The 22,967-nt window shown below is 47.8% G+C and overlaps 3 non-coding genes across 3 annotated transcripts; all 3 read right to left on the bottom strand.

The window, feature by feature from the left end:
- Window positions 1-9,396: 9,396 nt before the first annotated feature.
- On the bottom strand, window positions 9,397-9,467 carry TRNAK-CUU (transfer RNA lysine (anticodon CUU)). The gene has a single exon. It is a non-coding gene; the product is annotated as a tRNA-Lys (tRNA).
- Window positions 9,468-21,733: 12,266 nt separating this feature from the next.
- On the bottom strand, window positions 21,734-21,805 carry TRNAQ-CUG (transfer RNA glutamine (anticodon CUG)). The gene has a single exon. It is a non-coding gene; the product is annotated as a tRNA-Gln (tRNA).
- Window positions 21,806-21,812: 7 nt separating this feature from the next.
- On the bottom strand, window positions 21,813-21,884 carry TRNAE-CUC (transfer RNA glutamic acid (anticodon CUC)). The gene has a single exon. It is a non-coding gene; the product is annotated as a tRNA-Glu (tRNA).
- Between the last annotated feature and the right edge of the window lie 1,083 nt (window positions 21,885-22,967).

Genomic DNA, 22,967 nt, shown 5'->3' with positions numbered 1-22,967 from the left:
TGAAAAAAAAAACATTTCTTCAGTATGTATTTCTCCCCCTGGAACCAGGGATCCTGTGGCCTGCAAAAGAAGTAAAAGTGGCAGTACCAGGAAAAAATGCAATACCGAGTAGATGATTTGTCACCACTTAAGCAGGTTTGGTGCAAATACACCTTACTGAGGGACAAGCTTTGCAAAGGGCCCTGATAAGGAATATATCTAAGGGGGACAATTCTTAGAACTTTCTGCAAAGGTTGAGGGAGAGAAGTTCAAAGACAGAATAATAACTGCACGTTGAGCCACAACTGACATGAAAAAAAAAAGTTTCAAGTGATAAGGAGGAAATGTGTTTGGAGAAACATGTGCAACTTATGCTATTGCGGAGGGAAGTAGAGCGCACATGTGTTGTGATTAAACTGCATGATTGATGCTATGTGGTATTGTTTTCCCGAATAGTTATTATGCAGAGGGAATATATTTAAGGGATTGTAACGTTCCTTTAGACATATTTATTCCTGCTGGTTCGAATGTTCTAAATTTATGATTTCGATATGCCTCTCTATATTTTATGTCCCTTACACATTTAAAGCCTGCCTGGAGAATATATAATTTATTTTCTTCAAACTTATGGTCTTTCTGATTGAAATGCTGAGAAACTGATTTCGAGAGGTTTTTGCATGTGTCTGCCCGATGTCCATTAAGCCTTATGTTCATTGGTTGCCCTGTCTCTCCGGTGTACTGTTTATGACAAAAGGAGCATTCAAGAAGGTAGACAACGTTTGAAGATGTGCAGTTCAAGCCTGATTTTATGTGAAAAGTTAGATCGCTTGCATTACTTTTAACCGTGGTGTCTTTTTGTATATGACTGCACATCTTACATCTAGATCGAGAGCAAGGGTGTGGTTGTGTTGAATGCTTGTTGTCGAGTTTAGAATGTACTAAAATATCTCTGAGTACATAAGGCTTAAGCGACATCGGCCAGACACAGGCAAAAACCTCCCGAAAGCAGTTTCTCAGCATTTCAATCAGAAAGACCATAAGTTTGAAGAAAATAAATTATATAATTTCCGGTGAGGCTTTAAATCTGCAAGGGACATAAAATATAGAGATGCATATCTAATTCATAAATTGAGAACATTAGAACCAGCAGGAATAAATATGTCTAAGGAATGTTACAATCGCCTAAGTATATTCCCTCTGCATCATAACTTTTCGGGAACGCAATACCACATAGCGTCAATCGTGCGGTTTAATCACCACACATGTATGCGCTATTTCCCTCCGCAATAGCATAAGTTGTACATGTTTCTCCAAAAACATTTCCTCCGTATCACTTGCTACTTTTTTTTTATGTCAGTTGTGACTCACTGTGTGATTATTCTGTCCTTTAACTTCTCCCCCCCCCCCCCCACCTTTGTAGAATGTTTTAAGAATTGTCCCACTTAGATATATTCTTTATCAGGGCCCTTTACAAAGCCTGTCCCTCTGTATGGTGTATCTGCACCAAACCTGTTTAAGTGGTAATTAATCATCTACTCGGTATTGTAGTTTTTTCTGGTACTGCCGCTTTTACTTCTTTTGCAGGCCACAGGATCTCTGGTTCCAGGCTGAGAAATACATACTGAAGAAACTTTTTTTTTTCCCCATGACCTGTTTTCTTCTGACCCATCCTCCCCTCCACACTCCTTCACCTACTTTCTTCTCACCCACTTTCCCTCCCCAGCTTTTCTTCTTCGGAAGCAAAATCGTATTTAAACCCCTGCCAGTGATGATCGCTTTGCCCAGACGAAGACAAGTCCACTTGTAGAAACGTTGGCTCGACCTGCGAACTGAGGCATACCCCATTTGCCCTTGCTAGTGCTCCTTCATACCCTTCTTAAGTAAGTTGTATTGTGCCTGCATGACCTAGGAGTAGCATATTTTACTCCTTATATAAACATCCTGGGAGGTTCGATTCCCAGTAGCCCAAGTTGGCAGTGCCTGCCATCCCCTGGTCTCGTGATACTGCACAACACTAACCATTCAGTCACTACCTGGCCATGTCACATGTCAGGTACTTTTTGCCAGTCCATGCTCGTTACTTTTTCATTTCACAACGGTAGTGGCAGAGCTGAAAAACGTTCCCTTTAGTGGCATTGTGCTGCAACAGCATACCTATCCACATGCAAATTGGTTTTCTTTAACTTTCTATGAAGATATTTTTTAATGCTTACTGCAGCCAGATGGGTTGTGACGTTTGCCTGGTCAACGTCCATCTGCTCCACTTGGTGCCCTTGTGCAGATGGACGGCGATGTGACCGCCTGTGTGAGGCACCTTGTGGATGTGCAGGTGGCAGGGCAGCAGATGTGCTGGCTGGTGGCAGTGCTGTGGAGGTGCTGGGCTGCTCATCGATGTCTGTGATTGCAGTGTGACGTGAGCAACTTTCTAAAATAAGGCATTACCTACTCATTACTGTTCATCAAAGTATAGTCGTGCCTACAAAGAAAACTCGCGAAATCTTCACAGTTGCAGAAATTATGATTCTGGTTTTGTCACTTCATCCAAGATCACTCTCTGACTGGGGCAGTTGCTGAACCAAGCTTAGCAGGATGACCAGCACACGGTAGGCGTAGAGAAATTTTATCACTAGGTTTAAGTTGAAATGAAGCACGTCTTTGAGCTTTTAGACTGAATGCGTTTTTCAAAGAAGTTGGTCATTTCACATGCAGTGCAGTTGCAGCATTGTACATTTGATCTTGGGGACATCTTGTTGAGTAGGAGACTCAGAGAGGAGTGATTACTGTTGGTACCCTTTGCAAAGGTGTGCTCACCAAGTATACACTGTACTTTGCTCACAAATGGATTATAATGGTGTGGTGGTTAGAGCAATAGACTAATTGAGGAACTAAAGTTTCTTCACAGTAAATGTCAAGCTGCGAGGACAAAACCGGTGCAGTGATAATTATTTGGTTTGCTTGAACACACTGCTTTCTTGTGATGTGTTAGGTCCTTGCTCTTAAGTGCCAACATTATGTGGTATGGAAAACTACCGATAGTGGTATTTCGACACAGTACCCATGTTCCTCGGTGGGTGGCGGTGTAACAGGCGGTCTGGGTGCCTGGGCCACGGGTGGCGGCCTGGATGCCTGGTAGTGGAGCACAGGGATATATACATAACACCTTGTATCATGTTTCAGTTGCGGCATGTTGCCTGTTGAGGCTTTCAGCAGTTGCTTTGTAATTTCACTCGGGAAGCCTGCAGCACTAAATGCCTCCACCCCAAGGACCCTAAGTCAAGGGTACTAGGTTGGTGCTTTGTTACAAACCTGTGTACAGCACTGTTTGCCAAGACATTTGAACTCAGCCTTGTGCCTAAGGCAATCTTATAACTGCTTGTTTGTGCGTGTGCACATGGCCTTGTTGCATACTATTTGTAATGTGAAGCTGAAAATTTGCAAGGTGTTGACCCAGCTTCATGGTTGTACTGAGAATGTTGTGTGTTATATACAATGTATGCTGCACAACTGGCGAGCATAGCTCCGTGCATTTGTGTGTTTTCATGCTGTGGCCTTTGTTTATTTCAGTAATTGAATTAAAACTGTGTACTATAAGCTTTCAGCATGATCATTTCATTCCTCTCGGGCATTGTGGCTACATCCCATGCTGTGCCCACACAAGTTAACATGGCTGAAATCTTGTCTGTAAGGGACATATTGCCACATATGTTCCTCTAAAAAATGTTATGATTACTGAAAAACATGTTGTATAAAGTTGCCGCATTGTTCGTGTGAAAGCTCAGTTATCCATTCTTTTAACTGATGCCTCCATGTCATACCCTACCTTTGGTATGGCCTCAATGATGTCATTTTTACCTGCTACTTATAGCAGCACGACTGCTGTAGGGTTGGTAAAATGAAATAGTCACATAATGATCCACTGTAATACTAATGTCCCCGAACTGGTCGAGTTAACTTGAAATTGATGTACGCTCTAGGAGAAATATGGCAGAGGCCTTTGCCCTGCAGTGGGTATAGTCAGGCTGATGATGATGATGATGTATGCTCTCAGTGTGGATAAGAGCACCCGATAGACACTTTGATCAAATGCACAGTTGCTTATTGGGCAAAACTACACTTTATGTGTACAGTCATGGTCAGAAGTAGATGAAGTGCAACAGATTGTTACAAGGCGGTTATGAATAAACTATGGTAACCGTGGCACAAAGCCTGTGTTATATACATGCAAGTGAAAACCTGCACGAATCAGTCTGCAGTGCACATCTAAAAGAACCTTGAAATATTACATCTTGCCCTTTGATAGAAGTTTTCTATGAATTGTACATATTAACGCATGCAGACATCTATCTACATGTACAGCAAAGTACCTCACCCGCGAGGTTGCTGTTCTTGGCCGGGCACCGAAGACTGCGGGGGCCCTAAAACCGGCGGCGCAGTCCTGACCGACGATCGTAATAATTTGAGTGTCGGTTTTACTGAGGACTGCGCCTGGGTTCGGCAGCCCACCGCCGGTTCTCCTGCAAGGTTGGCATAGTGATAACCGACTTTTTGGCAGACGCACATTTCTGTATGGACGGGCAAAAAAATTGCGTCCACTCTATAGTACGTTAACTCGCCTGTGCTCGGCAGCAACCGACGCTGCTGTTCTCCGCGCCGCCCTGACTCGCTCCTGCCAGACCCACCTCCAGTCCTGAGGGGACCGAGTAGCCGGCCCTATGCCGTTCAACTCAGCCGCCAGCTGAGTCCATAATCGCCGCCTTGTTTCGGCGGTTATGCTGTCGTCGGCCGCATGGGCCAGTGCAGGATGGTAATTAATAAAATTTAACATAGCTTCCATTTGGAGAGCACTGCAGCGCGGCGCGTATGCTCCGCGCTGCTCGCTGTCCGACATGCTGCCAACGCTTTCAGATTCCATTTTCGTTCTGACGCTTCGCACAGATAACAGCGGGTGCAGCAGCCGTACTGTGCCTTTTGAGCATGACTATGCATATGGTTCTCGACTATGAGATAAAGTCGTTTGTGTATACGAGCACATTTTACGAAAGCAACACGGCCGCCAATCACCCTATTCCTACCCAGTCATCTTCATAGTAGATTTTCACGGCACGCATGACATGGCTTTGTAATGAAAGGAAGCTTCTGTGTCGCCAGTTATCTCCGAAGTCTTTTGCTAGGTCATGGTTCTGTAATCTTCGGTTCTATCTACGGATACTCCGACGGCAGTTTGTTGTGGCCCGAGAAAAGTTTCAGCGAGCAATTTATATTCTACTTGCTGCACGCATTTCGTAAACTGAGTCTGTTGCTGCACGGCATATGGCAATGTTCTGCTGGCGCAGAGAAAATGCTATTGAAGACTGCTTGAAATAGTTGTTGCAGAACAAGCGACTTGTGCGCTGGGTAACGAAAAGTTTATTTTGCATGCGCCAGATTATATGAAATTGCTATGTCTAGGGCACAAAACAACTTAATGAATTTTTGCTTGTTAGCGCGCTTCCCATCCTCTGGTTTGGTTTAATATATAGAGTTTTGTTTGCTGTAAACGTCCCAAAGCAATCAAGGCTATCAGAGAAGCCGTGGTGGAGGTCTTCGGAACTTTCGACCACATGGGGTTCTCATCTCAGAACACGCGGGCCTTCCTTTTCGCTCCCATCGAGAAGCGGCTGGGGTTCGACCCCGCATCCTTGCACACAGTATATTTCAGTCTTTTGTTCCATCTTGATACTGCTACAAACAGTGGCTGCATGGCCGCGCGCTTCTAGTTACTGTACAGTCAAAGCCAATTATGCCCATAAAAAATACTACAGTCGGCAGTGATCGAGACGCCTCTGCACCGATTCATCTGGGCGTTTGATCGCATCACGTAAGTACGCAATCGATACCTTTGACGATAATTTAAATCGACGAGACGCGAGATTGCTTCGCGCTAAGAACTGAGGGCTTCCCAACCTGCCGCCCTTCATCGCAATGCTCGGTCAGGTTTCCATAAAAGTTTTGCTCGACTCGAGTCCTAGTTCAAAAGTGAGGTTACTACGAGGAACATGCGAGCGCTCGCTCCGTAAATGCATACGACCATTACACATGTTTTTCGATACCGGCTGTGAACGAGAAACGGACTGCACGACACCTTAGACTATGCTTGCTTAAAAAAACTGGCCGCTAGCGCTTCGTAACCAGAAGCGACTGAGCGCCGAAGCGACCGAGCCTAATTAAATACCACCGCCCAACGCATGTGCGGCTACACCTAGCTGCAGTGCCGGCTGTGCATCTGTGCGACGCGTACGCGGCGTCTCGACGCATGCACCGCTACCGCAGCTTTTCAGCTGGATCGGTTTCGTATCGTCGTAGGTTCCCCTGGGTTCGTATTTGGCGCCGAAAAGCAGACGACGGCTCTACCTTTTCTTGTTTTTTTTACTACGCTTTCAAATTTTGTCATCATTTTTTGTGTACACGCGTTTTAGCGCCGCCCCAATTTTCACGTCACGAGTACGTCAAAACATGGCCGAAAACGCGAATGTCGAGGATCGGGCCCCCGCATACTGCTGAAAAGTTTTAAAGAAGGCAGCGCTTAGACCATCCGGCCCAGGTGCTTTCCCAATTGTCAGGTCATCTATTGCAGATACTATCTCCTGCAACGTTATCGGTGTTTCCAGGCGCGCTTTACTTTCGTCATCCAGTGCAGGCATCAGTCTTAGAAAATCTGTTTCAAAGCCGCCTACAGTCTGAAGCTTAGCGCTACGTAGTTCTTCGAAGCGCTCTGCTACCGAACGCTGAATATCTTTAGCATCTTCAGTGATATGGCCGGCATACCTTATACTCCTTATTTCTTTCTGGCAGGCGTATCTTTTCTCGTCTGCTAGCGCTCGTTTTGTCGGCACTTCTCCTGCCCAAAGTTTTTCAGCCCTTGCACGTATGATAGCCGCTGTGTATCTTTCGCTGTCGATTGTTTCCAACTCACTTTTTATCTCTCGTATTTTACTGGCGAAATGCCCTGGCACAGAACTTTCCATGCTAAAAAAAAAAGCTGGAGTTGTTCATTCAGTTCTTTTTCTTTTTCTTTATGCCGCACCTTACTGCTCTTTTCTATGGATTTCAATTTGACCCACTCTTTGAAGCTGTCCCATTCCTCTGCAAAACTTACTGGTCGCATAGCAAGACGATTTTCAAACTCGGTCTTAACTTCCGTAAGGAACTCTTCATCGGCAAGAAGTTTGGCATTCAGTTTCCATAGGTGCCAGTTAAAGCGCGATTTCTTTCCTTTGCGACCAAACACTGCACTCACGAGACAATGATCGCTGAAAGACACAGGTTTGACCTCATATGCAGTACATAGGGAAACAAGATCTACCGAGGCATACACCCTGTCCAATCTAGCATGGCTATCTCGCTGAAAGTGCGTGAACTCTGGCTGGTTTCCAGTGGAGAACACACTACCAACATCCTCAAGGCCATACTCATGCACAAGTGCATTAAACAGCTCGGAGCTTCTGTCTCTTCGATGTTTACACTTCGCCGCTCGGTCCACAGCTGCGCACACACATTTGTAGTCACCAAATACAAGCAAGATTTTGTCGACCTTGAACCACACCTCAATAGACTCAAAAAACAATTCACGCTCACATCCTGAATTGGGAGCATACACACACACAACACGCATAAATTAGAGTAGGTAAAATCGGTAACCAAAAGCCGACCGCTTGGACAGGCAAAAACGGACTCTACGCTTACTCCCAGCGTGTTACGTATAAATAAAAGGCATCCACCCGATACACCAACAGAATGGCATACACACACATGAAAGTTTGCTTGAAAAGAAGCCACCATACGTTCAGTGCTTTCTTGGCTCTCAATCTTTGACTCTTGCACAGCTGCTATATCTATATCATTATCCAAAAGGAGACGACTGAGCTGGCATTGTCGCTTTCTCGCTCCCAGTCCTCTGGCATTCAAAGTAGCTACATGTAACGGCGAATTAAGCTTGAGAGTCATGTATTAGAGAGAGACGCCCATACCCGCATGGTGCCTACCTTCACGGTTGCGTGGCCTCCGCTTCTGACGAACAACGGCGTATGCATGCATGTAATGTCCTCCCAGCAGAACGTCGGGCTGCATTCAAACGAAGTCCAAGCACCGTTTTTCATTTTTTTTTTCACACAAGCCCCGCTTGGTTGCAGAATGTTCCTGACGCTGGTCGGTAGGCAGCCGACCCACAAATTGTTCAGGACACCACAAAACCTACGGAGGCGGTTTCCCCGCCTGCCGCATGTCGGCAGAGAAGTTCGGCTTCGGTCTCAAAGTCGATCTTCGGATGGCCGCAGTTTTCGGCGGCGGCTCACCACAAACGCCGCCTGGCAGCTGAGTCTCCTCGAAGCTTTCCTCGTGTGGACGTTTTGAGGCAATGAGGGCCGCTGCCTCCGGCCCAATTTCCATGGCATCAGTGCAAGGAGGCTCAGTACTCAGATGCTCCTCAGCGTCAGAAAACTTGATTACGTCTTCTGACGCTTCCTTTGAAGCGCTTTCGTGGTCCTGCTGATCCTGCGATGGAACGTGCGAGACGTGCCAAGTTTCATTCTTTTCACTTGAGACCGTCACCTTATGCTTAGTTAAAAGCGTCATGGAAGGCGCGTCCTGTTTCGTTCACTGTCCTCTAATGTCGGCCGCCTCCTCCGCATCCACCTCATCCATTAACAACTCGGACGTGTCCTCGCTGGTCCCAGGTCCGGCAATGCTTGCGTAGGTACGTGCACACTGGCTGTCTTCATGACCGAACCGTCGACAGGTTCCGCAGCGAGGAACCCGGCACTCCTTGCGGATGTAACCCGTGCTCCGACAGCGTAGGCACAAGGGAGGTCTGCCTGGCACAACAACGAGCGCCAGCTTACCGCTAACGTTCAACTGATGTGGCAGGTCATCCAGCTTCACGCCAGCTTTCAACTTGAGCGTGACAAGTCTAGTAGTTGAGCCTTTTTCTACCATACCCTTCACACGCCTGCGCTCCCTTGTAACTTCTAACACCTTTCCATACGGCGTAAAGGCAGCACGAACATCCTCGTCTGGCACGTTGAGTAGCAGCCAGTGAAGTTTCAGCCGCACGTCCTGGTTCGCCGAGTCAATTACCAAGCAGACGTGGCTCATCCGATACGCCCCCATCGCAACAACATCGGGGATCAGCGAATGCTGTGCCAACGCGTCGCGGAAATCTTCCACCCGGTAAGGGCGGGCCCTGATATCGGCGTGCAAAAAAACCGTATTCAAAACAAACCGACCTGTTGGCAGTGCAGGCAAAACAACTTGATAAGCCTGTTCAGCAGTCCTGTTACCGCGGCCTGACATAGCCGCTAAAGCCGCTCCTGAGGAGCCCTGCATCCTGCGTCCGTTCACTGGCGTGGCCGGAAGCAGAATCACACCATGAGACCGCCATCTTTCTGACGACGGGAATCGAACCCGGGCCTCCTGGGTAAGAGCCAGGTATCCTAGCCACTAGACCACGCCGACTTTATTTCTTCTTTATTGCCGTGAAACACAAAACAAAATACACATGATAAAACACGTCAACTACACTTGAGCTAACGCGTACGCGGCTAAAATCTTTTCAGGTTCACCAACTCATCAAATAGACATTGCCATTGTGGTGAATCCTGCTGAATCCTGAAAGTTTCGCGTATATACACCGCACTTTCAATGTAGTTTTCACGCGCAGATCGTGTATTTATATCTGCGTGACGCACCTGCATTCGTGTTTTCCACAAACTATGGAGGCCAAGAAGCATAATTAAATCATAAGGTGCATCATCGTTCTGCACTGGTAGGAATCTGATACCGTACGGTGTTAGGGGAAGTTCCTTTTTAATTGTCCTTTGGAGGACGTGTCATAGAAAGACAGCATCCCAACACTGTAAGAAGACGTGTTCAATTGTCTCCGGTTTTTTGCACAACAGGCAATTTGTTGTCCATGGGACGAAGATACCTTTTTCATTCAGCCAGGTTTTAACAGGGAGCGTCTTAGAGTGAAGTTTGAAAAGGAACGTTTTAGCAGATGGCCTCAGGGGCATCTTCTTGACTCTTTTCAAAACGTCCTGCCCTGGGCCTCCACAGTGTAATGCCCGGTAAAAAGGCACCGGGAGCATCACGTCAATGAGATCTTTATACAGTTTTTTTCTGGGAACATTGAAAAGGTAATCAAAAGAAAACCGCACTTCCAGCAACTTGCACGAGAAAACAACCTCGCTCAGGTAGCCAGTCACAGTACCAGGCATGCTTTCACATGACACAATCCATTCAGGGAGCAGCCTCTGCAATCGCACTTGCATCGCAGTTCTTAGAAAGGTATCTTTTTGATCACGCAGGAATATTGTCGCATAGCGAGCTATGCCTATGTCGCGCGCCGTTTTCCGGACCCGTACACAGCCGGGGAGCGGTCCTTTTTTCTTGCCTGCACGGCGTGGCTGTGCTTTCCCCTTCTTCTTGGGGGGTATTCGCGATGTACGCCGTTCGGAAAATGGTTAACGGCTGTGAAGGAGGCGAGCTGTTGAAAGCTCTCGTCCTAACCGGTTAACGCCTGAGGGCTTGGGGGCGACGGCTGAGAGCACGGAGGGAGCTTTGTGTTTTGTGCCGTCTGCGTCCTTGCGGCCCATGTGTTTTTGGTTTACCTTTTGTGTGTTTGGGTGCCAGGCGGAGATGCGCCGCGTCTTCTAGAAATTCACGCGGTGCTCGCCAGGAAACAAACTCGCGGGTACCGGCGTCCTATTGGTTTCTCAGCTGTAAAGAAAGTCGTCTCATTGGCTCCGATAAGCGCATTTCCGCCTGGTAAAGAACACTGCCTGGAGAGTCCTGAAGAACGTAGACAGAGGGGTTTTGGCGGCAAGTAAGGGAGGACGGCGACCATCCAAGCTGCTGCTCGGGACCCCTGCTCGGAAGATGTCGCGTATGCCTAACTGAGGTGTTGTTAATTTGAGTTTGTTGTTTATTTGGTACTACTGGATTCGCTTAAATTATTGTTTGAGTTCATCTTTATTAAATTCACTTAACTTGTGTCATCAATCGAAATCGCCTGGTCCCTTTCTTCAATGCGGCGGAGCCGTCGTGCCGTCACGAAAGTCCAACTGGCGAACACTTCGTTACAATATAAATCGCGAAACCACTTGACGCAAGAACAAATGGGCAAGGCCAAGCCTGCCCTTTTTAACAGAAATAAACAAATTCGTCCGGGCGGTTTTTTCCCATGTGGATGCCCAAATAAAAACAGCAAAAACGCGGTGCATTTTCTGGATTGAGGTTCGTGAGACACACAACACATTCATGAGGTACCACAGCCTCGAAATAAGAAATACATTGCAAATAGAAGCGCGCGAAAACATTGAGAGTTGCCTTCCTTGCCACGCATCCGCTTTTTCTTTCGCTCTGGATATTTCTTCCATCCAGTGCACGTTGGGATCTCGATAACAATCTAAAGGCACGCCTAGATATCGCGTTGGGAGAGCAGACCATCGCAGCTTACAGAAGAAATCGGGTGTCACGTCCCAATCACCGTGCCAAACCCAGAGCTTTTCTCCAAATTGATCTTACATCCGGTTTGATCACAAAATGTTTGGACGACACTCGTGACTTCACATATGCTCTTTCTGGTTGCACAAAACACTGCTATGTCATCAGCATAAGCTAGCATTTTTACGTGTGCTGATTGCAGCTTGAACCCTAGAATGCGATCGCTATCAATGATAGCCAAGCCAAGTGGCTCTAAATACAGTGCAAAAAGCAGGGGTGAGAGCGGGCAGCCCTGCCTTACCGATGAACGTACTGCGATGCTGTCAGTCAGTTCACCATTCACTATAATACGGGTCGTGCAGTTCGCGTAAGCCATTTTAACACCCTCCACTATGACTTTTCCAAGGTTAGAATGCTCCAAAATGGAAAAAAAAATTTCGTGAGAAACACGGTCAAAGGCTTTAGCCAAATCTAACTGCATCATGGCTATCTGACCACCGAGTGCATCAACACATTCTAGTACGGTTCTTGCGACATGTCTATTCGTGGCAGTGGATCGACCCTTGATGCCGCACGTTTGATGAGACCCAACCAATTTCTTTATTACGCTTTGCAGTCGTTTTGCTAAAACCTTCATGTACACCTTGTAGTCAACATTGGTGAGGCTAATCGGTCGATATGACCCCACCAACAGTCGTTTCCCGGATCATCTGTCTTGGGTATTAGAACAATGTGCGATGTAGAGAAAGACAGTGGGGCAGTACTACGTTCATAAGCTTCAGTGATTACACAGAGCATAAACTGAGCCGCATACTGCTGAAACGTTTTAAAGAAGGCAGCGCTTAGACCATCCGGCCCAGGTGCTTTCCCAGTTGTCAGGTCATCTATTGCAGATACTATCTCCTGCAACGTTATCGGTGTTTCCAGGCGCGCTTTACTTTCGTCATCCATTGCAGGCATCAGTCTTAGAAAATCTGTTTCAAAGCCGCCTACAGTCTGAAGCTTAGCGCTAAGCAGATCTTCGAAGTGCTCTGCTACCGCACCCTGAATATCTTTAGCATCTTCAGTGATATGGCCGGCATACCTTATACTCCTTATTTCTTTCTGGCAGGCGTATCTTTTCTCGTCTGCTAGCGCTCGTTTTGTCGGCACTTCTGTCGTGACGCTGGGGCTACGTCGACCCGGCCTTCACTTGGTAGCGTGCAGAGACTCGGGGTTGAAGTAGGATTGAATCTTCGAAGTTGGTGAAATATGTACAAGCAGGTTTAATGGCACTTTGAGAACTTATTTACAAGATTATTTACACGAAAAAGAAGGGTACATCAGCAAAATGGCAAGCGTTAAGAGTTCATAGCGAGAAGCGACTGGATGAGCCGTTTACCCAGGGCCCAGAGCGACATTTCGTGCTCTGCAGCGTCCTTAAAAACCCCCTATGTCCAGCCCCTCTCTGAAGATGCTGACCAACCAAATCCAGGGCACGCCCCTCAGGTATCGGCATCCAATCGAACACATCACTGCACTGATGGTCTGAAGCACTGACTGGTCCGGCATTCATTCGTTGGGCGTGATCACTTGTTGGCGGGAAAAGCTTGGGAACGGCGAGGAGAGGAGGTACATTTCTATTCTTCAGCAAAGAAACCACAGGCTGGTTCTGTCAAGGGGTTTTACTTCTCAGAAACCCGAGTGCACGTGGCGCCGCATAGGGCTCCCAACATGGTCCCTTTTCGACAATTGCAAATCTTTCCTGCATTCCCGGGAAATCACTTAATGGCCGTATGAGTCATGCTCCTTTCTTGTCCTGCACGTCAGCGGACATGTCACTCTGTCGTCTCCTTTGGATAGGAGGCATTCATCACTGGAGGATAGCACTTCTCGACTGGAAGGGTGAACAAAAGAAAGAAAGCACTTCCTGCTATTTCCCGCAGGGGACGTTTCTTTGTGTTTTTCCAGACGTTCTCTTGGCAGGGTCAATTTGGCATTTGCAGAGTGTCCACAAAGCAAAACAGGCTTACAAAACAGGATTCCTGGAAACAGGCTCACTTAGAGCCATTGGACCATCACCACATATTCACAGCACTTATCCATGCCCACAGGCGAACAATAGAGCGCGCAAATGCGGATGCTTGGTCGTAACAGCCTCCTCCCCCGCCAGAAGAGTCTCGGAGGGCAGCAGTCCCAGCTGCTGCATGAAGAGACGACTTAATGGCCTGCACGTGAACGCTTGAAGCTCGCTGTTGCTTGTCGCGTTGTCTCGATTGTTGTAGGCCAAATTGCTCGAGCTGTCTGAAACTCAACCACATGTCGAAGCAAGCACTCGGCTCCCGTCTGAAGAGACCAGGTTAAAAGAAAACTGCCATTGTTGTTCGAGAAAAGCCCACTCTCAAGACGTTCGGGACCCACGTATGCCTAGAAAACCAAACGTGCTGCTTTACATAGTCACACATATACAAGCGCACGGAAAAAAAAAAAAACCTGATTATCAATTTGGATACATGGTGAGGAACATCTCGGACCGCTTAGAAAGAGCGGCTAAGCGCGTCCGCATTCCCATTTAACTTCCCCTTTTTGTATCTTATTTCAAAATTGTACTGCTGTAAAATCAAGCTCCACCTAAGAAGGCGACTGTTCTTCGATGTCGCAGTTTGCAGCCAAGCCAGGGGACAATGGTCCGTCTCTACGGTGAATTTGGCCCCTCCAAGATAGCACTGCAATTTTTGAATGGCCCATACAATGCAAGCGCACTCTTTCTCTGACGCGCAATAAGCCCTCTCTCTAGAACTCAGTTTTCTGCTCAAGTAGAGCACGGGGTGCTCATTACCGTCGTCATCTCTCTGGCAGAGAACAGCACCTAGCCCTCGATCACTGGCATCACACTGGACCGTGAATTCTCGGTCATAGTCTGGAGCTCGCAATACCGGACGGCTAATCAGCACAGCCTTCAGGTTTACGAAGGAGGCTTCCTTTTGTTCGTCCCAGACTACATTTGTCGGTTCTGTCCTGCGGAGAGCGTCGGTCAGAGGGCTAGCCAAAGCTGAATAGTTAGGGATGTAGTGATTGTAGTATCCCGTCAGACCCAGGAATGCTCGAATTTCCGTCTTCGTGCTCGGCCGCGGGTAGTCTGCTACCGCAGAAATCTTAATCTCGCTGGGTTTCCTGAAACCCTGACCTACATTGTGACCCAAGTAGTCCACGGTCGCCCTTGCCAGGCAACATTTCTCGGCCTTTACGGTTAGTCCAGCTTGACGCAAAAGGCTCAGTACAGCTCTTAGATGTACCATATGGTCCGCCCATGAGTCGGAAAAAACCGCAATGTCGTCTAAATAAGGCACCGCGAATGTTTCACACCCCTTTAAAATCCTATCCATGAGTCGGGAAAAACAAAATGGAGCATTTTTGAGCCCGAAACTCATCATTGTTGGCTGTTAGCTGCCCGTCGGAGTGACGAAAGCCGCGTATCTGCTGGCGCGTTCAGTGAGCGGTACTTGCCAGTATCCTCGAGTAAGGTCCAGCGTAGTCACATATGCCGCTCTACTGACCTGTTCTACTCTCTCCTCAATATTCGGAATAGGATACACTTGATCCCTGGTGAGAGAATTTAGCTTTCGGTAGTCTACCACAGGCCTAGGGTCTTTACCTGGAGCTTCTACTAAGATCATAGGCGAAGCATAATCGCTTTCCGAGGGTTTTATTACTCCCAATTCCAGCATGCGAGTTACTTCCCTATCCAGAATTTCTCTTTGCCTTGGAGAAAATCGGTAGCACCTTGATCGCACTGGCACGTCTGAAGTCAGCTCAATATCGTGCTCAGTCAAATCAGTTCTGCCTGGCCTGTCCACGAAGCAGGCCTCAAACTCTGTTATTATCTCGCCCAGATCGGACAGCTGGGATTTCTTTAGTTCTCCTCTCTGCTCCGTCTTTTTGAGAAGCTCCTGAGCGTTGCTTCCTTTTCCGCTGAGGCAAATCAAGTTGTCCCCCATCTCCTCGGGAAGGTTTAACGTTAGATTTACCACGGCTTCCCTCTGCACATAAGGCTTCATAAGATTGCAATGATAAATGCGCACTTCTTTACGCCTACCGGGAATTTTCACTGCGTAGTTAGTGTTAGAAAGCTTTGCAACGACTTCAGCCGGTCCTTCCCACTGTACTTCGAGCTTATTCTGCCTTGAACTTCTCAGCAACATCACCTGGTCCCCGGTACAAAACGTCCTTTGACGTGTTAATGCTTGCACAACACTGTCTCCGAAAAGGATGCCCCTCTTTCGCAGTAGCATGTCCGATTTGTTGGAAAACAAATACGGATAGCACTTAGGCAGTTTTTCTGAAACGGCAGCCTCGGTTGTTAACTCGCCGAAAGGGCCCTCGATGACCACGTTCGCGATTGGCAAGCACACACTCTGTTCCTCCACTACCTGGCGGATCCACGCACACTGTCCTGTATAGTCGGAAGGCGACACATACGCCGGATGGACAACATCCATCGTTGCGGCCGAATCGCGCAGTACCTTGCAAGGCTTCCTGTTGACTACTAGGTCATGCAGGTAGGGTTCTAAAAGCTGCATATTTTCATCGCAGTCACTGACATACGAGAAAGCAATCTTTTCTTTCCGGCAGTTGACGGCAATGTGACCCTGCTCATTACACCTAAAGCATGTGAGCGTCTTCCTAGCCTCAAGCTTATTCTTTGTGTTCTGCGCGTTGGTCACTTCCCCACCTTTCTCACTACCGTCCTTTCTAGGGCGTTTGCCTGAAGAAGCCTTCCTTTCTTCGTTTGCAAATCTAGCAAAGTGCCTTTTCTGACGGTTATTCACACTCGACTTGGGATTGCGGGGCCTATCCACTGCTGGGTTGCTGAATTGTCGGCGCGAAGCATACTCCTCAATAAGTTCGGCCGCTTCAGTTGCCGACTTAATGTCGCCTCGGTCCTGTAACCAATTTCTTTCTTTTTCTGGGAGGCAGCTATAAAACTGCTCCAAAAGAATTCGTTCGACTACAGAGTCCCTATCACTGTAGGAATCAGTGCTCTTTAGCCACTCGCCCAAATTAACTCTTAAATTGTACAGGAATTCAGGGTAACTCTCGTCCCTGGACTTAGTAGCTTTCCGAAAACGTTGTCTGAACGCCTCGGCGCTAAGCCTATACTTTTTCAGAAGGCAAGCTTTGACCTTCTCGTAGTTGTCCGCGTCCTCCTTGCTTAGCCGCGCGACAACCTCCGCTGCCTCGCAGGGCAGAACCGTCAATAATCTCTGAGACCAAGTGTCTCGCTGGAAGGACAGTTTTTCGCAGGTTCGCTCAAAGTTAGCCAGATACAGACCGATATCCCCTGATATCACATATGGCTGCATGTACTTTGACATCTTGAAATCTGCCTCCTTGTTGAGAAGAGGTACCGCTAGCTGGGGACAATTGCCCGACCTCTTGCTCAACTCTAGTTCTAATTTCCGGAGCTCAATTTCTAGCTCCAGCTTTTTTGCTTCTCTTTCAATTTCACGCTTCTTTTCCTCTTTTTCCCGCTCTTTCTGCTGTCTGAGCTGTTCCTTTTTTTGTTCGATGAGGTTCCATGCTTCACTGAGCTCCTCATCATCGGCTCCCAAATCTGTGATTGCCTTTATAATCAAAGGTTTTCGTGCCAAACCACTTGTATCAATTCCCAATTCCTCACACAATAGCAACAGGTCCGGTTTCTGCAGCTTTTGTAGGTCCATGATCGCTCCGAGTGTCGGCTACTTCCAAAACAACAGTGCAAACTACCAAACCTAAAGGCGTTTCAACACTTTTTACCAGTTCTAAAATCTAACCCTGTTCTAGAACCTGGTCCACATCAGAAGAAAAGCCAAGCACTCACCCACACATGCGATCGATGTTCCGAGCTGCCCTCTTGTTGGCCGATTGTTGCTCCTGCTTGTTGCTTGAGATGCCACCTCCGATCACAAGATGTTGTGGCTTGTAGATTCTGATCCACCTCGAATCACCAGATGTAGCTTGTAGATCCAGATCCCACCTCCAGTCATCAGATGTTGTGGCTTGTAGATTCAGATCCCACCGCTGGTCACCAGTTGTCGTGACGCTGGGGCTACGTCGACCCGGCCTTCACTTGGTAGCGTGCAGAGACTCGGGGTTGAAGTAGGATTGAATCTTCGAAGTTGGTGAAATATGTACAAGCAGGTTTAATGGCACTTTGAGAACTTATTTACAAGATTATTTACACGAAAAAGAAGGGTACATCAGCAAAATGGCAAGCGTTAAGAGTTCATAGCGAGAAGCGACTGGATGAGCCGTTTACCGAGGGCCCAGAGCGACATTTCGTGCTCTGCAGCGTCCTTAAAAACCCCCTATGTCCAGCCCCTCTCTGAAGATGCTGCCCAACCAAATCCAGGGCACGCCCCTCAGGTATCGGCATCCAATCGAACACATCACTGCACTGATGGTCTGAAGCACTGACTGGTCCGGCATTCATTCGTTGGGCGTGATCACTTGTTGGCGGGAAAAGCTTGGGAACGGCGAGGAGAGGAGGTACATTTCTATTCTTCAGCAAAGAAACCACAGGCTGGTTCTGTCAAGGGGTTTTACTTCTCAGAAACCCGAGTGCACGTGGCGCCGCATAGGGCTCCCAACATGGTCCCTTTTCGACAATTGCAAATCTTTCCTGCATTCCCGGGAAATCACTTAATGGCCGTATGAGTCATGCTCCTTTCTTGTCCTGCACGTCAGCGGACATGTCACTCTGTCGTCTCCTTTGGATAGGAGGCATTCATCACTGGAGGATAGCACTTCTCGACTGGAAGGGTGAACAAAAGAAAGAAAGCACTTCCTGCTATTTCCCGCAGGGGACGTTTCTTTGTGTTTTTCCAGACGTTCTCTTGGCAGGGTCAATTTGGCATTTGCAGAGTGTCCACAAAGCAAAACAGGCTTACAAAACAGGATTCCTGGAAACAGGCTCACTTAGAGCCATTGGACCATCACCACATATTCACAAAACTTATCCATGCCCACAGGCGAACAATAGAGCGCGCAATTGCGGATGCTTGGTCGTAACACTTCTCCTGCCCAAAGTTTTTCAGCCCTTGCACGTATGATAGCCGCTGTGTATCTTTCGCTGTTGATTGTTCCCAACTCACTTTTTATCTCTCGTATTTTACTGGCGAAATGCCCTGGCACAGAACTTTCCATGCTAAAAAAAAAAAAAAAAAGCTGGAGTTGTTCATTCAGTTCTTTTTCTTTTTCTTTATGCCGCACCTTACTGCTCTCTTCTATGGATTTCAATTTGACCCACTCTTTGAAGCTGTCCCATTCCTCTGCAAAACTTACTGGTCGCATAGCAAGACAATTTTCAAACTCGGTCTTAACTTCCCTAAGGAACTCTTGATCGGCAAGAAGTTTGGCATTCAGTTTCCATAGGTGCCAGTTAAAGCGCGATTTCTTTCCTTTGCGACCAAACACTGCACTCACGAGACAATGATCGCTGAAAGACACAGGTTTGACCTCATATGCAGTACATAGGGAAACAAGATCTACCGAGGCATACACCCTGTCCAATCTAGCATGGCTATCTCGCTGAAAGTGCGTGAACTCTGGCTGGTTTCCAGTGGAGAACACACTACCAACATCCTCAAGGCCATACTCATGCACAAGTGCATTAAACAGCTCGGAGCTTCTGTCTCTTCGAGGTTTACACTTCGCCGCTCGGTCCACAGCTGCGCACACACAATTGTAGTCGCCAAGTACAAGCAAGATTTTGTCGACCTTGAACCACACCTCAATAGACTCAAAAAACAATTCACGCTCACATCCTGAATTGGGAGCATACACACACACAACACGCCAGCATAAATTAGAGTAGGTAACATCGGTAACCAAAAGCCGACCGCTTGGACAGGCAAAAACGGACTCTACGCTTACTCCCAGCGTGTTACGTATAAATAAAAGGCATCCACCCGATACACCAACAGAATGGCATACACACATATGAAAGTTTGCTTGAAAAGAAGCCACCATACGTTCAGTGCTTTCTTGGCTCTCAATCTTTGACTCTTGCACAGCTGCTATATCTATATCATTATCCAAAAGGAGACGACTGAGCTGGCATTGTCGCTTGCTCGCTCCCAGTCCTCTGACATTCAAAGTAGCTACATGTAACGGCGAATTAAGCTTGAGAGTCATGTATTAGAGAGAGACGCCCGTACCCGCATGGTGCCTACCTTCATGGTTGCGTGGCCTCCGCTTCTGACGAACAGCGGCGTATGCATGCATGTAATGTCCACCCAGCAGAATGTCGGGATGCATTCAAACGAAGTCCAAGCACATTGTTTCATTTTTGCTCACACACGCACCACTTGGTTGCAGAAGGTTCCTGACGCTGGCCGGTAGGCAGCCTATCCACAAATCGTTCAGGACACCACAAAAACTACGGAGGCGGTTTCCCCGCCTGCCGCGTGTCGGCCGAGAAGTTCGGCTTCGGTCTTAACGTGGCTCTTCGGATGCCAGAAGTTTTCGGCGGCGGCTCACCACAAACACCGCCTGGCAGCTGAGTCTCCTCGACGCTTTCCTCATGCGGACGTTTCGCGGCAATTAAGGCTGCTGTCTCCGGCCCAACCTCCATGGCATCAGTACAGGAAGGCTCAGTACTGAGATGATCCTCAGCGTCGGAAAATTTGGTTACGTCTTCTGCCGTTTCCTTTGACGCGCTTTCATGGTCCTGGAATGGAACGTTCAAGACATGCCGAGTTTCATTCTTTTCATTTGAGACCGTCACCTTATTCTTTGTTAATACCGTCATGGAAGGCGCGTCCTGTTTCGTTGACTGACCTCTAATGTCAGCAGCCTCCTCCGCATCCGCCTCGTCCATAATTAACTCGGACGAGTCTTCGCTGTTCCCAGGTCCGGCAATGCTAGCGTAGGTTCGTGCACACTGGCTGTCTTCATGCCCGAACCGTCGACAGGTTCCGCAGCGAGGAACCCGGCACTCTTTGCGGATGTGACCCGTACCCCGGCAGCGTAGGCACAACGGGGGTCTGCCTGGCACAATGACGAGCGCGAGCTCACCGCTAACATTCAACTGATGCGGCAGGTCGTCGAGCTTCATGCCAGCTTTCAGCTTCAGCGTGACGAGTCTAGTTGTAGAGCCCTTTTCTAGCATACCTTTAACACGCCAACGCTCCCGGGAAACGTCTGACACCTTTCCGTACGGCGCAAATGCAGCACGAACATCTTCGTCTGGCACGTTGTGTAGTAGCCAATGAAGCTTGAGTCGCACGTCCTGGTTCGCCGGGTAAATCACCAAGCAGCGCCCGTTTTTCACAGACAGCCCACCTACACTGACAATCTTGTTGACGGCTTCAGTATCCTTGAGAGTGACGGCCCAGACGTGGCTCATCCGATACGCCCCCATAGCGATAACATCGGGGATTAGCGAGTGTTGTGCTAAAGCATCCCGGAAATCTTCCACCCGATACGGGCGGGCCCTGATATCGGCGTGCAAAAAAACGGTATTCAAAACAAACCGACCTGTTGGAAGCGCAAGCAAAACGACCTGGTAAGTGTTGTCCTGTTCAGCAGTCCTGTTACCGCGACCTGACATGATCGCTGAAGCCGCTCCTGAGGAGCCCTGCATCCTGCGTCCGTTCACTGCCGTGGCCGGAAGCAGAATATCCTAGCCACTAGACTACGCCGGAACGTGGCAGACGATTGCAAGCGAGAGCACAAGAGAATGCAGATGCGTAACATAGCCAGAATAAGATTGGGATGGGGCGCATTTGGCAAGCACTCGCAGATTATGTCTAGCAGTTTACCGGTATCGCTAAAGAGGAAAGTATACAACAGTTGCATCTTGCCTGTACTCACCTACGGGGCTGAAACGTGGAGGCTAACCAAGAGAGGTCTACTTAAGTTGAGGACAACCCAGAGGGCTATGGAACGAAAAATGGTAGGGGTAACATTAGGAGATAGAAAGCATGCAGAGTGGGTCAGAGAAATAACTCAGGTTACCGACATTCTAGTAGAAATTAAGAAGAAGAAATGGACATGGGCAGAGCATGTAGTGCGAAGAGAGGATAACCGATGGTCGCTTAGGGTAACAAACTGGATTCCAAGGGAAAGAAAGCGTAGCAGGGGGCGGCAGAAAGTTAGGTGGGCGGATGAGATTAAGAAGTTCGCAGGGGTCAAGTGGATGCAGCTAGCACAGAACCGGGTTAAGTGGAGAAATATGGGAGAGGCCTTCGCCCTGCAGTGGGTATGGTCAGGCTGATGATGATGAACGTAGCCAGAAAAAAAAAAGAGGAGCAGGTCTCACCGAGATTTGAACTCGGATCGCTGGATTCAGAGTACAGAGTGCTAACCATTACACCATGAGACCGCCATCTTTCCGACGCCGGGAATCGAACCCGGGCCTCCTGGGTGAGAGACAGGTATCCTAGCCACTAGACCACGCCGGATTTTTTTTTTCTTTATTACCGACTTGGTAACTACAAAGAACGATGAAAAGTCGCATGGAATTAAAAACACAAGTCACTTTCTTACAGGTTTCTTGTGATAGAATGGATTAAGTGACATGAGCTTGTCCAAGACTGGCAGCCATTCCGGGGGTTCAGATTGCCCTCCGAAAACATCACGCGTGTACATTACACTTTCAACAAAGTACTGATGGGCTGGGTGTACGACAACATGCTCATGGCGAACATCCATCCGCGTTCTCCATATGCTTTGCATACACAAGACCATTATAAATCACTGGGCACTTCTCCTGGTTGGGCGCATGGAAGGTAGCGTATTGCAAACGGCGTTATTGGTAAGTCCTTTTCAATAGTACGCTGTAGCACGTCCCACAAAAAAACCGCATCGTGACACTCAAGGAAAATATGCTCCATGGATTCCAGCTTTTTGCAAATTAAACAGTCAGCAGACCAAGGCACGAAAAGGCCTTTGCTTTCCAGCCATGGCTTCACCGGAAGAGTGCCGGTATGCAATTCAAAAAAGAAAGATTTAGCGGACGATCTGATGGGCATTTTTTTTCACTCTTTTCAACACGTCCCGCCCCGGACCCAAAGCATATACAGCGCGATAAAGAGGCACAGGTAAAAAGGTTTCCAATAAATCTTTGTACAGCCGTTTTCGCGTAACAGTACACATATACTCATTTGAAAATCTCGCCTTCACTATTTGGAAGGACGCGACAACTTCGCGAAGAAAAGCACTTAGAGCCATTGTCCTTGTAGACATAGTCGAAACTACATATTCCGGCAGTGAATCACGCAATCGCACTTGGATTACCGTTCTAAGAAAAACATAGCTTTGTTCGCGCAAAAAAAAGAACCTGGTTACAATCTGCTTTAAGCATAATTGTGACAATCCCAGTCCACCATTATGCATCGTATGAAACAAATTACATCGACTGGTACGCTCCCATGTGGAAGCCCACACAAACGTGGCAAATACCCTATGCAGTTTTTGAACAGAGATTCTTGACATAGATAACACTTGCAGCATGTAAAAAATTTTTGCAACTAGGAACATATTGC

Source organism: Amblyomma maculatum, chromosome 1 (assembly GCF_055883805.1).
Source record: "Amblyomma maculatum isolate TAMU_Amacu chromosome 1, ASM5588380v1, whole genome shotgun sequence".
Classification (NCBI taxonomy): Eukaryota; Metazoa; Arthropoda; class Arachnida; order Ixodida; family Ixodidae; genus Amblyomma; species Amblyomma maculatum.
Note: the sequence above shows the minus strand (reverse complement) of the source record. Positions and strands in the feature narration are given on the sequence as shown.